This window comes from Molossus molossus, unplaced genomic scaffold, assembly GCF_014108415.1.
Source record: "Molossus molossus isolate mMolMol1 unplaced genomic scaffold, mMolMol1.p scaffold_m16_p_3, whole genome shotgun sequence".
NCBI classification, from domain to species: Eukaryota; Metazoa; Chordata; class Mammalia; order Chiroptera; family Molossidae; genus Molossus; species Molossus molossus.
In genome coordinates this window covers 75,898,848-75,911,547 of record NW_023425366.1, presented here as the reverse complement: position 1 = coordinate 75,911,547, position 12,700 = coordinate 75,898,848, and positions in this window count along the sequence as shown.

The following is a 12,700-nucleotide window of genomic DNA, read 5'->3' as shown; positions in this document are numbered from 1 at the left end:
AAGAGTAGTACTAACTAGGTAGCAAATGGAAAGGCAAAATATTTCTTTAAAAAGGAAGTTTCCAGATTTTATTAACATTTTTGTAAGAAGGCTTTCTTATGCCTAGTGCTTGGTGGAAACACATAAATTATATTATTATTGATCCTATCATTGGGTTTATAGTGTACTGTGAAAATAATTAATAATTTTTGTGTTTGTGTGTGAATGCATGCTTGAAAATTTATTTTGTTTCAACATTGGTAAGAATTATTTTTAAATGTAGCAAAACTACTAGTTTTAAGCAGAATTATCAATATTACAGAGCTTCACAAACATGATACATATTTATTTATTTTTCTTTTTTTATCTTTATTGTTGAATGTATTACAGATGTTCCTTAATTTTCCCCCATTGACCCCCTCCTCCCCACTCCCGCCCCTCTTTTGCCTTTTCCCACATTGTTGTCTGTGTCCATTGGTTATGCATATAAGTTCTTTGGTATATTTCTTCCCACCCCCAAACCCCCTTCCCTTTGAGGTTCGTCAGTCTAGCAACCAATTTGTACTTGTTAATCCCTTCAACTTTTTCACTCATTCCCCTAACCCCCCTCCCATCTGGCAACCAACAAAATGTTCTCTCTATCTATGCGAATGCTTCTGTTCATTTTGTTTGTAGATTCCATTATTGATAGATATGTATTCATTGCCATTTTGTTTGTTCATCTAGTTTATCTTTTTCTTCAAAAGACTCTTCAACATTTCATATAATAATGGTTTGGTGGTGATGAACTCCCTTAGCTTTTTCTTGTCTGGGAAACTCTCTATATGACCATCAATTCTAAATGACAGCTTTGCAGGATAGAGTAATCTTGGTTGTAGGTTCTTGTTTTTCATCACTCTCAATATTTCTTGTCACTCCCTTTTGGCCTGCAAAATTTCTTTTGAGAATCAGCTGACAGTCTTATGGGAACACCCTTGTAGGTAACTAACTGCTTTTTTCTTGCTGCTTTTAAGATGCTCTCTTTGTCTTGAACCTTTTGCATTTTGATGATGATGTGTCTTGGTGTGGGCTTCTTGGGGTTCATCTTCTTTGGGACTCTCTGTGCTTCCTGGACATGTATATCTGTTTCCTTCAACAAGTTAGGGAAGTTTTCTGCCATTATTGTTTCAAATAGGTTTTTGATTTCTTGTTCTCTCTCTTCTCCTTCTGGCACCCCAAAGAAGCGAATGTTGGAATGCTTGAAGTTGTCCCATAGGCTCCTTACACTATCCTCATTTTTTTTGGATTCTTTTTTCTTTTTGCTGTTCTGATTGGGTGTTTTTTGCTTCCTTATATTCCAAATCGATGGTTTGCTTCTTGGATTTACCTACTCTACTATTGAATCTGTGTAAATTATTCTGCATTTCAGTTAGTGCCTCATTTATTTCTGACTATGCATCCATCATTTCTGACTGGTCCTTTTTTATGGTCTTGAGGCCCTCGCTAAGTTCGTTGAGGTTCTCACTAAGTTCATTGAGCCTCCTTATAAGCAGTATTTTGAACTCAGCATCTGTTAGGTTGCTTATCTCCATTTTGCTTGGTTCTTTTCCTGGAATTTTGTTCTATTCTATCATTTGGGACCTGTTTCTTTGTCTCCTCATTTTGGCTGCCTTCCTGTGTTTGTTCCTATGTATTACTTAACGAGAGGTATGGGGCTAGCTGAGACCAGATGCTGCTTGTTTGAAAGAATTTAGGAAAACCTGAAGCAAGATCCAAGACAGGCCAAACCTATAGTTAAGCAACTGGCAACAACTTGGGTGGGCCTGAAAGTTGGGTGGGGTGTGGCGGGGCCTCAGAGAATTACTAGGGCAGGGCATCCAGTGTGAGCCAGATTGCTGGAGTCCCAGATATGGTGGCTGTCTGATGCCCCAGGGAAGGGCTCACCAAAGGAACAAAGGCCTCTGACAGCACATCTGTCCAGAAGAAAGCCCCCTCTCCAACCCTCGCTCCAATGCAAAACAACGCAGTTCTTCCCTATATGTCTCTGGCACCCCTTGAGCTGTCTCCCCTCCAAGCTTAGATAGAGTGAGTTCAATAAGTCTGTGCATGGGCCCTTTAAGAGGAGCTGCCTGGGGTTCCAGCCACCTCAGCCTCCCTGAGTCTCAGTTCCCGCTGGTTTTTCCAGCCAGAAGTTATGGGGACTTCTCTTCCTGGCACTGGAACCTGAGCTGGGCTCCTGGTGTGAGATGGGGCTCCTCATTCCTCAAAGAGGACCTTCCCAGCCGAGGTATCCTCCTGATTTTTATTTGCCACACGTGGGTGTGGGACCAGCCCCTCCACCTCTGCCCCTCCCACCAGTCTCGAAGTGGCTGCTTCTTTAGTTCTGTTGTTGTAGGATTTCCACTGAGCTTGATTTCAAGTGGTTTGAATGATGGTTGTTCTGTAGTTTAGTTGTAACTTTGATGTGGTTGTGAGAGGACGCAATATAGCATTTACCTACACCGCCATCTTAACCAGAAGTCTATTTATTTTATTTTAAATATATATTTTCTTTATTGACTTTAGAGAGGAAGGGAGAGGGAGAGAGAGATAGAAACATTGATGAGAGAGAAACATCGATTGGCCGCCTCCTGTTTGCCCCCCACTGGGGATTGGGCCCACAACCTGGGCTTGTGTCCTGACTGGGAATCAAACTGGGGACCTCCTGGTATGTGAGTTGATGCTCAACCACTGAGCCACACCAGCTGGGCAAACATGATATCCATTAAAATATCATTTCACTGTGGTATTTCAACATAAGTTAATTCTATACCTATATAAGAAAAACTCTATAAACAACTTCTAATTTGTGGTTTTAGGATTAGAGTCTGCAACTAATAATTCAGGCTCCAGAAATAAATATTGAAGAAAATTCTCCCAAAGTATTGTAAAAAGTAATCTAAAAAAATTCTATTGTCTACCTACCCTCTGGTTCTACACATGCTCTGTTAAACGATCTATAAACCCTAAAATCACACATGTTAGAAAGCAGTTCGTATATATTAAAAGTGAAAACTATATTCAAATTTTTACTGTTCATCAAACAAATGAGATAAATGAGGTAACACTTGAGATTACTTATTTGGGTGTCCCCTCACCTAACAAGAACTTAAATTATTTGGACCCCTCAGGCATACTGGATGCTATGCTCATCCTTAAGAAATATCACTTAGGACCAGGAGCACTTCTGTAGGCCCAAAGGAGGTTTCTGTCATTATTAGGCTGGTGGAGCATAGTATCTACCTTTCAGAAAGGCTATGTTTTTGTGACTGTTAACCTTCTTGGCTGCCCTGGCCCTCTGCAGTAGTTGCTCTCAGACCCTCAAATCTCTCAGAAACCCAACCCAATAGTAACCTGCTCTCATGCCTTCTTCAAGGCCTGTTGCCTCCTCCCTGGGGAGTCTCTGTTCCAGTTGGGCCAGGAGAGCACAAGAAGTCTGCTGTGAGCTTACACAAGTGACTTAGCTTGCCAGGCCTAGCAGGAAAGACTGCCAGTTCTTGCCCACTTGAAGGCTTGCCCTGCAGTGCCCTGTGGATTATACTTGGGTGTTGTCATCACTATCTTGAAACCCTGTGTCTCTGGTAACCACTCTGAAAGTACACATAGCACACTGACATGTGTAAGGGAATTAACCCCTGAGGCAAATGTTGAACAATGCAACATGGAAGCCAATGAGTGAATTATTCTCCTGTCATTTTCCTGGAGAGATTCTTTTCAGACATATTTTCATAGGGTCTCTATGAAGATATACCTTCTAATCCTCACTTCCTCATTTTCCTCAATCTTGCTTTCCTTGGAATTTATACATAATAAAGTATAAGGCATTTGGTTCAGTTTTTTAGGCATATAATCAGCTGTCTGCCCATCAGAAGAGAATATGCAGGTCTCTGGCTGGATAGCTAAAAATGAGACTGGACACAACAAACTCATGCCCTTTACTTACTGGGAAACTCGCCATATCTTTAGTCAGATCTTAGCTACTCTTATATTACATAAACTTAGATGGGCTTTATTATTTTGTTTTGAAACACATGACATTGGGAAGCACCTAACTTGAAAAGATGTTGAGGGATTTCTACATTGTTGTCTTTATGAAAGGAAGGTGACAGTAAGGTAGCAAGGAAAAGAACTAAAACAAGAAAACATGACTAATATCATGCCAAGAGTCTTGATAACATTAGTGTGTCTTGGAGCCATTACTGCTATAAAACACAATATAAAAACTGATTTCATAATAATGGCCTGGATTATACGAGAAAACATAAATTAGCTTTACTATATTCTATGTAAAGAAGGCAGGCAAGTTCCTTGGAGAAATTTCAACTAAACAATTAAAGTAAAAATATCTTGATGCTTAGATTAGAGTTAGCTATTCTGACAAATATGACCACACATAACATTTTATTCTCCAAGTTTCCAGATCATATTTAATTTTGTCTTTTTTAAGAAGTTAAATATTTTCATATGGCAATCTGAAAATATGTAGATGCACACTCAGTAGCTAGGAAAGATCACACAGTAACATAACAACTGTTTGGATTACACTAATATTTCAAGTACAAACCATACACACAAAAAAGAGAAAATCTGAATAGACCCATAACTAGTAGGAAGAATACATTAGCAATAAAAAATCTGGACCCGATGGCTTTATTGGGGAATTCTACCAAACATTTAAAGAAGAACTTACACCAATTCTTCTCAAACTTTTCGAAAAAATTGAAGAGGAGGGAACTCTCCCTTGCTCATTTTATGAGGCCAGCATTATCTTGATGTTAAAGCCAGACAAATGAATTACAAAAAGAGAAAATATTGATGCAAAAATCCTCAACAAAATATTAAAATATTTAATTAAGAATTTTATAGCACAGTCAAGTGGAATATTTTTTCTTGGAAATCAAAGATCTTTCAACATATGGAAATTAATTTAATGAAGGATAAAATAAATTTATCTTCATTTTTATCCTTAACAAAATGAAGGATAAAAACCACATTCTTATCTTAATGCAGAGAAATTATTTAACAAAATTCAACACTTTTCATGATAAAAACACTCAACAAATAGGAATGAAACAAAACTACTTTAACATAATAAATTATACATATGAAAAACACACAGAAAATCTTATAGTCTATAGTAAAAGACTGAAAACATTTTTACTAAGATCATGAACAAGGCAAGGATGCCCATTTTCACCACAGAACTGAAAGTTCTAGCCAGGGCATGTTGGTAAGAGAAGTAAACAAAAAGCATTCAAATCAGAAAGGAAGAAGTAAAACTATCTCTGTGCACAGATGATATAACCTGTGTGTATGTGTGTGTGCGCGCGCGTGTGTGAGTGCGAGCGCTCGCTCACATTTTATTGTGGAAAGTATTACAGATATCTCCCTTTTTCCCCCATTGACCCCTCCTTCCTGCTCCCATCCTGCTTTTCCCAACCTAATGTCTGTGTTGATTAATGTTGTATGTGGAAAACTCTAAAGATTCTGCAAACAAAGCAAAACGAACAAGCGAACAAAAAATGATTAGAACTAATAAAGTAGCACGATACAAACTAGGGTACAATGAACTATCTGAAAAAGAAAATAAAACAAGTCCACTTATAATAGTATCAGAAATAATAAATATTTAGGAACTAACTTATGTAAGGTGCAGATTTGTACAATAAAAACTATAAAACATTTCTGAAAGAAATTAAAGATATAAATAAAGGGAAAGACACCCTCTGTCATGGATCAGAAGACCTAATATTGTTCAAATTTTCCCAAAGTGATGTTCAAAATTAATGCAATCTCTATCAAAATCCCAGTGATGTTTTCTCACAGGAAAAAAAGTCTTCCCCAAAATTCATATAGAATCTCAAGGGACCCCCAAATAGCCAAAACAGTTCGTAAAGGGTCAAAGTTGGAGGACTCACACTCCCTAATTTCAAAGCTTAATATAATGCCACAGTAATTAAAACAGTCTGGTACTAGGAAAAAGACATATAAACCAATGGAATAGAATGCAGAATCTGGAAGAAAAACCTTGTATATATGGTCAAATGATTTTCAATTAGAATGATAAACCATTCAATGGGGAGAAATCAGTCTTTTCAACAATTGGTTCTAGAAAACCTAGATATACACATGCAAAGAAAGAACTTGGAGTTTCACCCAACACCACATATAAAAATTAACTCAATATATATCAAGGATCTAAATGTAAAACCTGAGACTATAAAACTCTTATTAGAAAACATAAGGCAAAACTTCACAAATTGGATTGGGCAATGATTTCTTGGATATAACATCAAAGGCACAGGCAACTATAGAAAATGTAGACAAATTAAACTTCATGAAAACTAAATATTTTGTGCATTAAAAGACATTATCAATAGAGTAAAAAGATAACACATAGAATGGGACAAAATATTTATATATCATATAGCTGATAAGGGATTAATATCTAAATTCTAAAAATTTGACACCAAAAAGCAAACTATCTGATTCAAAAGTGGACAAAAGACTTGAAAAGACATTTCTCCAAAGAAGATATAAAAATGGCCAATGAGTACACAAAAAGATGCTCAACATCACTAATCATGTGGGAAATGCCAATCAAAACTACAGCGAGATAATACCTCACCCATTAGAATGATTACCATTTTTTTCCCATTTTTTATTAATTAATTTATTTTTGTTACAAAGGTTTCTCCTTTTCCCCTCATTGAAAACCTCCTATCTACCCTCCTCCCATTTCACAGTATTGTTGTCTATGTCCATTGGTTATGCATATATGCATTTAAGTTCTTTGATTTATCTCTCCCCCCAAATACCTTCCTCTGAGATTTCTCAGTCTGAATGGTTACCATTTTAAAAAATAAATAAATAAATGCTGTTGAGGATATGGAGAAGTATTAACCTTTATGTACTATTTGTGGCAATGTACAATGGTACCACTGCTATGGAAAACAATATAGTAGCTCTTCGAAAAAATTAAACAAGGAATTATGTGATCTGGCAATTCCATATCTAGATATATGCTCATAAATATTCTATGTCTATAGTAGCATTATTCACAATTGTTAAAACAAATAAGCCACCCAAGTATCTATTAATGAATGAATGAATAAGCAAAATGTGTCAAATATATAAAATAGAATATTATTCAGCCTTAAGAAGAAATAAAATTCTAACATATACTACAACATGGATAAACTTGAGAACATGCTAAGTGAAATAAACTATTTACAAAAATACAAAGACCCTATGATGCCACATACATGAAGGACTTAGAGTAGTCCAAATCATGAAGATATAAAGTAGAATAGGATGTCCAGAGTTGGGGAGAGAGGCAAATGGGTGTCTAATAGGTATAGAGTTTCAGTTTTGCAAGGTCAAAGGAGTTCTGGAGATAGATGGTAGTGCTGATTGCACAAGACTATGAATGTACTTGATACCTGTGAACTCTATACTTAAAAATGATTAGGATAATACATTTTATGATATGTGTAGTTTACCACAATTAAAAAAATGAAAAGAGCCCTGGCCGGTTTGGCTCAGCGGTTAGAGCGTCCGCCTGCGGTCCGGAGAGGCCCGGGGGTTCGGTTCCTGCTAAGGGCATGTACCTCGGTTGCAGTTTGTCCCCGACCCTGGTTGGTCGTGCGGGTGGCAGCCACTCGATGTGTCCCTTTCACATCGATGTTTCCCTCTCTCTCTCTTCCTCTCTCTCCCTCCCACTCTGTACAAAAAATGGAAAAATGTCCTCGAATGAGGATTAAAAAAAAAAATGAAAAGAATATGTGAGGCAGAAATTTTTATAAGCATCTCAAAACTAATTTTATGAAAAAAGATTTAAGGTAGGTTTTAGAATTGTTAACTGATAGGGAAAGTGGTACATCTTGCCCAAATCCAAATAGCTCATAGATGAGAAAGCTTTACTTGAACCTACGCAGTGACAACACAGCCTGTGATCTTAATCAATACCTTAGCATCTATACTTGAGAGTGCAGGTGAGGATAAAATGCCCCATGTGAAAGTTTTATTTTTAATTTTGAAGTAGAACTGTAGCTCTCAGATCTCTAGATGTCTCCTTGTGACCAGAAGAGATCTGAGCTTTAGTTCTCGAAGTAGCTCAAAAGGTTCAGGAAAATGGACATTTATGAAGATGAAGAGAAGGGTAAGAAATGAATGAGCAGTGCTGAGTAGAAAGAACTGTGGCTGTGGAATGAGTGGTCCCATGCTTTTAGAAGGAGCAGGAGCACCTTGTGAATCTGGGATTCATGTCTGAATCTGAGTCCAGGTTCTGCCCTGTGCCACCCCTGGTGCCCAGTGTGCTCATACATGTGACTTCACTTCATCCTTCATAGTGATTCTGTGTTAGGGGAACCATTTTCTATTTACTTCCATAGTGTTGTTTTGTATTATCAAAAGTATTCCAATTTTAACATTTTCTCAAAACCATTTTTGCTTTTTTATATTGCTAGGTCATGATAAAGCATTGTCAGTTTTGTTGAACTTAGGTTTTCTGCTTTTATTTGAGTAAATATGGGTATGATATTATTTTTCTTGAAGTTTTGATTTAACTCAATTCATTAGAGAGAATATATATTTATAATTAGTTAATTCCCTTCATTATTATACTTTATTTCTAATTTACATTTCTCCATAGAAAATCCTCTTATGAATGTATACTATATCTTTTCATTTGAACATGTTCTTACAGAAAGTACACTATTTTTTTTGCATATTCATTTTTTCCCCAGAAAGTATATAGTCTTCATTCAGTTATGAGAAACAAAAATATTCTCTTTACACCAATGAAAGACTAGACAGGGCTTATTGTAAGTTAGTTATATCTTGGTAAACTCAGTCTACCATCTTCTTCCTATAGCACATAAAGTGTACTGTTTTTCCATTGATGGGCCATCTAGTACTTATTATTTTGATGACTCCAACACCTTGCTCTTAGCCTGATAGTCTTACCCAGAACCTATCAGTGTATGCCTGGTATTTGTAAGATTTATTTTTCTTTAAACACAAGTAATGTGCTTGCCCTTATTCAACAAGTCAAAATAACAAAAACAATAATTATTGATACATTTAAATTTGAATTTTCCATCAATCTGTGTAAATGTTTGCTTACCATTTGTCATGATCAGTGTGCAGAGGAACTCGAGGGGAAATCGTTCAATCATCACAATTAATATAATACTATTAAGCCACTGTCATGTTTGAGCTTATAGTATGCTGACTCTAAGAAGACTAATTATCTGTAAAATCTATGCCAGAAAAAAAAAATAGCACATTACTACTGGATTCATACTGACCTTCTACATTAGAATAAAATAGGCTTATGATTTATTTCAATACCAATTAGCTAGAATTTATGAGAAACTGCTAGCCAATTAGGATAATATAGAAAAGTGACCTTAAAGGCTATTCTTGTGCTCAGATATAATTCAAAATATTGTTGATAATCTATAAAACTCTGTTTTATGATGTAGTTAATTTAGGTTTCAAGGTGAATTATAGAACGGAAGTAATCATCTGGACCATTCAGACATAATGCCTTGCTTTTAATGTACCTTTGTAAATTGATTTTTCCCAATTAAATAGGACTTTATAGTAAACGTATTATTATATTTTATATTTATTAGTTTTAAAGATTCTGTAATACTTCATAAGGTAAATTACTTGCAAATGACATAATTTTGTTAAGCTGTATTGATTTTAAAAAAGCACTTTAGTTGTTAGCAATCAAATATTGAATTTAGACTTATATCTAACCTTTTAAGTTCAAAGAATTAACAAAAAGGTAAGTGAAAATACCACTACCAAATTGAAGAAATATCTGTTTCCTACTATAAATGAATTTAGATGTAGTAAAGTTATAGTAATATCTTCCTCTGTAGATTTCTAACTCATTCTAACAAATGTGGTTGATAATACAGTTAATGAGATTATCTGCATCAGGATTAGTGTGGGCTTCACACTAATAAATTGTCAAAAGGTAGATTCAGTCAATAACTAGAAACATGATTAAAATCCTTAAAGGGTAGAAGAATTTTAGAAATTTCACTTATATAAGGACATTTTTATTTTGTTTCAACACATTCTTTCTAATCAGGGTTAGGGAACAGAATTTTTAAATTTTTACCTAAGGTATTAACTTTGGAAATACAATGATTACATTTCTTTTCTTATGGTTGAAAAATAAACATTTTGAAAAAAAAAAATGTGATAATCAAAATATTGATTTATGGATATAGGGCTTGGTTATTTATACCAATAATCAGATATCACTAGATATCACTAGAACCTCATCAATATCCTGTTAGTAGCAATAGGATGTCTAATGTCCAAAACCTACTCTTTGGCCACTTCCTTTATTTCCCTTCCCTTCCCAACTGTGCCCTCCCTGTCTTTCCTCTTCCTCCCCTCTCCTGCCCTCTCCTCCCCTTCTCTTTCTCTTTTCAGTTGAGACTCTTTATCTGCTATTTCTCCTAAATCAACTCTTGAGAGCTTAATCTCTGACACAAGTATTGAACTTTTCACAGCTCAAATGTTGACTTATTTATAAAGCCTTAAATATATACAAAAAGGTTTTTCCTTTCTTTCAATATATTTCCCTGCCTCTTTATAATAAGCATTGCATTTGCTCAATTATTTATATATGTGCCTGTTCCATTTCCTGACCAAGAGACTCCCTGAAAGGAAGGGCTAATACTTAATGTTGTATCCTTAGCCTTAGCACAATTTGTGAAACACAGAAAACTTATAATGAGTGCATATTTTGCAGATGGATACTTAGGACAATTTTCCCAATTGTTCAAATATGTTAATCTTGTTTTGTGTGGATATTTTCAAGGGTAATAATATAGTATTATATATATATATATACTACAAAATGCATTTTTCCCTTTAGAGATGCCTACTCCAGAAGGGAAGATAATATATTTAGGAGATGTTTTCCAATACATAATATTACTCATCTGCACCAAGAATCTCAGAATTTCAGCATTTGTCTTCATAACCAGAGAAGTTGGGAATCCTTACGTGTCACGATTGTATCAGGGAAGCACCTGAAATTATATTTACCTTTGTCCACATATCTTCTGACATAGGTATTAGGACATAAAATGTCAGACCATATAGTGATAATAATAATAGCAACTATGATAGCAACAAAAGCAACCTTCCACCTAAAACTGCTGATAGACTTTAGGCATTCCTTGGGATTATGATTTATTTTTTAATGTGAGTATATTTAGGTATATTATTGACATATTTGCATGATTACCTAATTTTACATGGTTAATCTATAAGGACCACTACAGGGCATCTACATGAGCTTATTTGAAAATCTTGGGCAAAAAATACATAGCTAAAATTTACATTCCATAGGTAAAATAGTTTTGATCACCATTATCAATGAAGAATATTAAGACATGAAAATATATATATATATATTTTTGTTGTTGTTGAAAGTATTACAGATGTTCCCTTTTTTTCCCCATTGAACCCCTCCTTTCTGCTCCCCCACCTGTCTGGCTTTCCCCAACCCAATGTCTATGTTGATTGGTTGTGCATATTAAAAATAGATTTTAAATGATGCAGTAGAAACAGATATTATATTCGATTTATCAGTTATTTGCTACCTTCCAGACAATGTACTAAGTATTAAACTTATATTTTATTACTTTTTTATTGAGTATTAAACTTTTAAACAATTTTTATTTATATCGCTATATACTCAATAAAGCAATACTATTATTATGCACATTTTATATAAGAGAGCCTGGGTAAGAAAGGCTAGGTAACTTGTACCTTGTGACTCAGCAAGTAGATGTCTGGATTAAATTCAAACCCAGCTCTGCATGCCTGATTTCAAAGGCCATGCTATTAATTACCAACGCTTTCACTTTTTATAGTAAAATGCCTTCTTCAGTATTATGCCAGAAGTATTTATTCATTTTTATTCTCACTAGGACTTTGGATTTCCTTCTAGACTTATTAATTAGTTGCTTAAAGAGATGGTAGGGAAAGGATTTGAAAGTTAATTGTAATTTTGTGAGAGGACAAAGGATTATCTATTAGAAAAAAAACATAATATGTAAAGACCTCCTTTCTCTTTTTATTTATTATGGACATATTCTTTAAATGAATAGAAAAACAATCTAGAAAGAACAGCTTCCATATACTGAGGACTCAATGTGTGCCAAAATGTATGTTAAGTACTTAACATATATTACCTCCAATATTTAAAATGCTGCCTTAAGATGGGAACGCAGACTGGTGCAGCCACTATGGGAAACACTATGGTGTTACCTTGAAAAGTTAAAAATTGAACTGCCATTTGACCCAGTGATCCCACTTTTAGGAATATACCCAAAGAAACCTGAAATACCAATTAGAAAGAATATATGTACCCCTATGTTCAAGGCAGCACTATTTACAATAGCTAAGATCCAGAAACAGCCCAAGTGTCTATCAGTAGATGAGTGGATTAAAAAGTGGTGGCATATATACACAATGGAGTACTATGCAGCTGTAAGAAAGATCTCTTATCCTTTGAGATGACATGGAATGACCTGGAGAGTATTATGCTAAGTGAGATAAGCAAAGCAGAGAAAGAGAAGTATCACATGATCTCACTTATTTGTATAATGAACTAAACAAACTGAGGAGCAGGATTAACCCAGAGACATAGAGGTGGGGT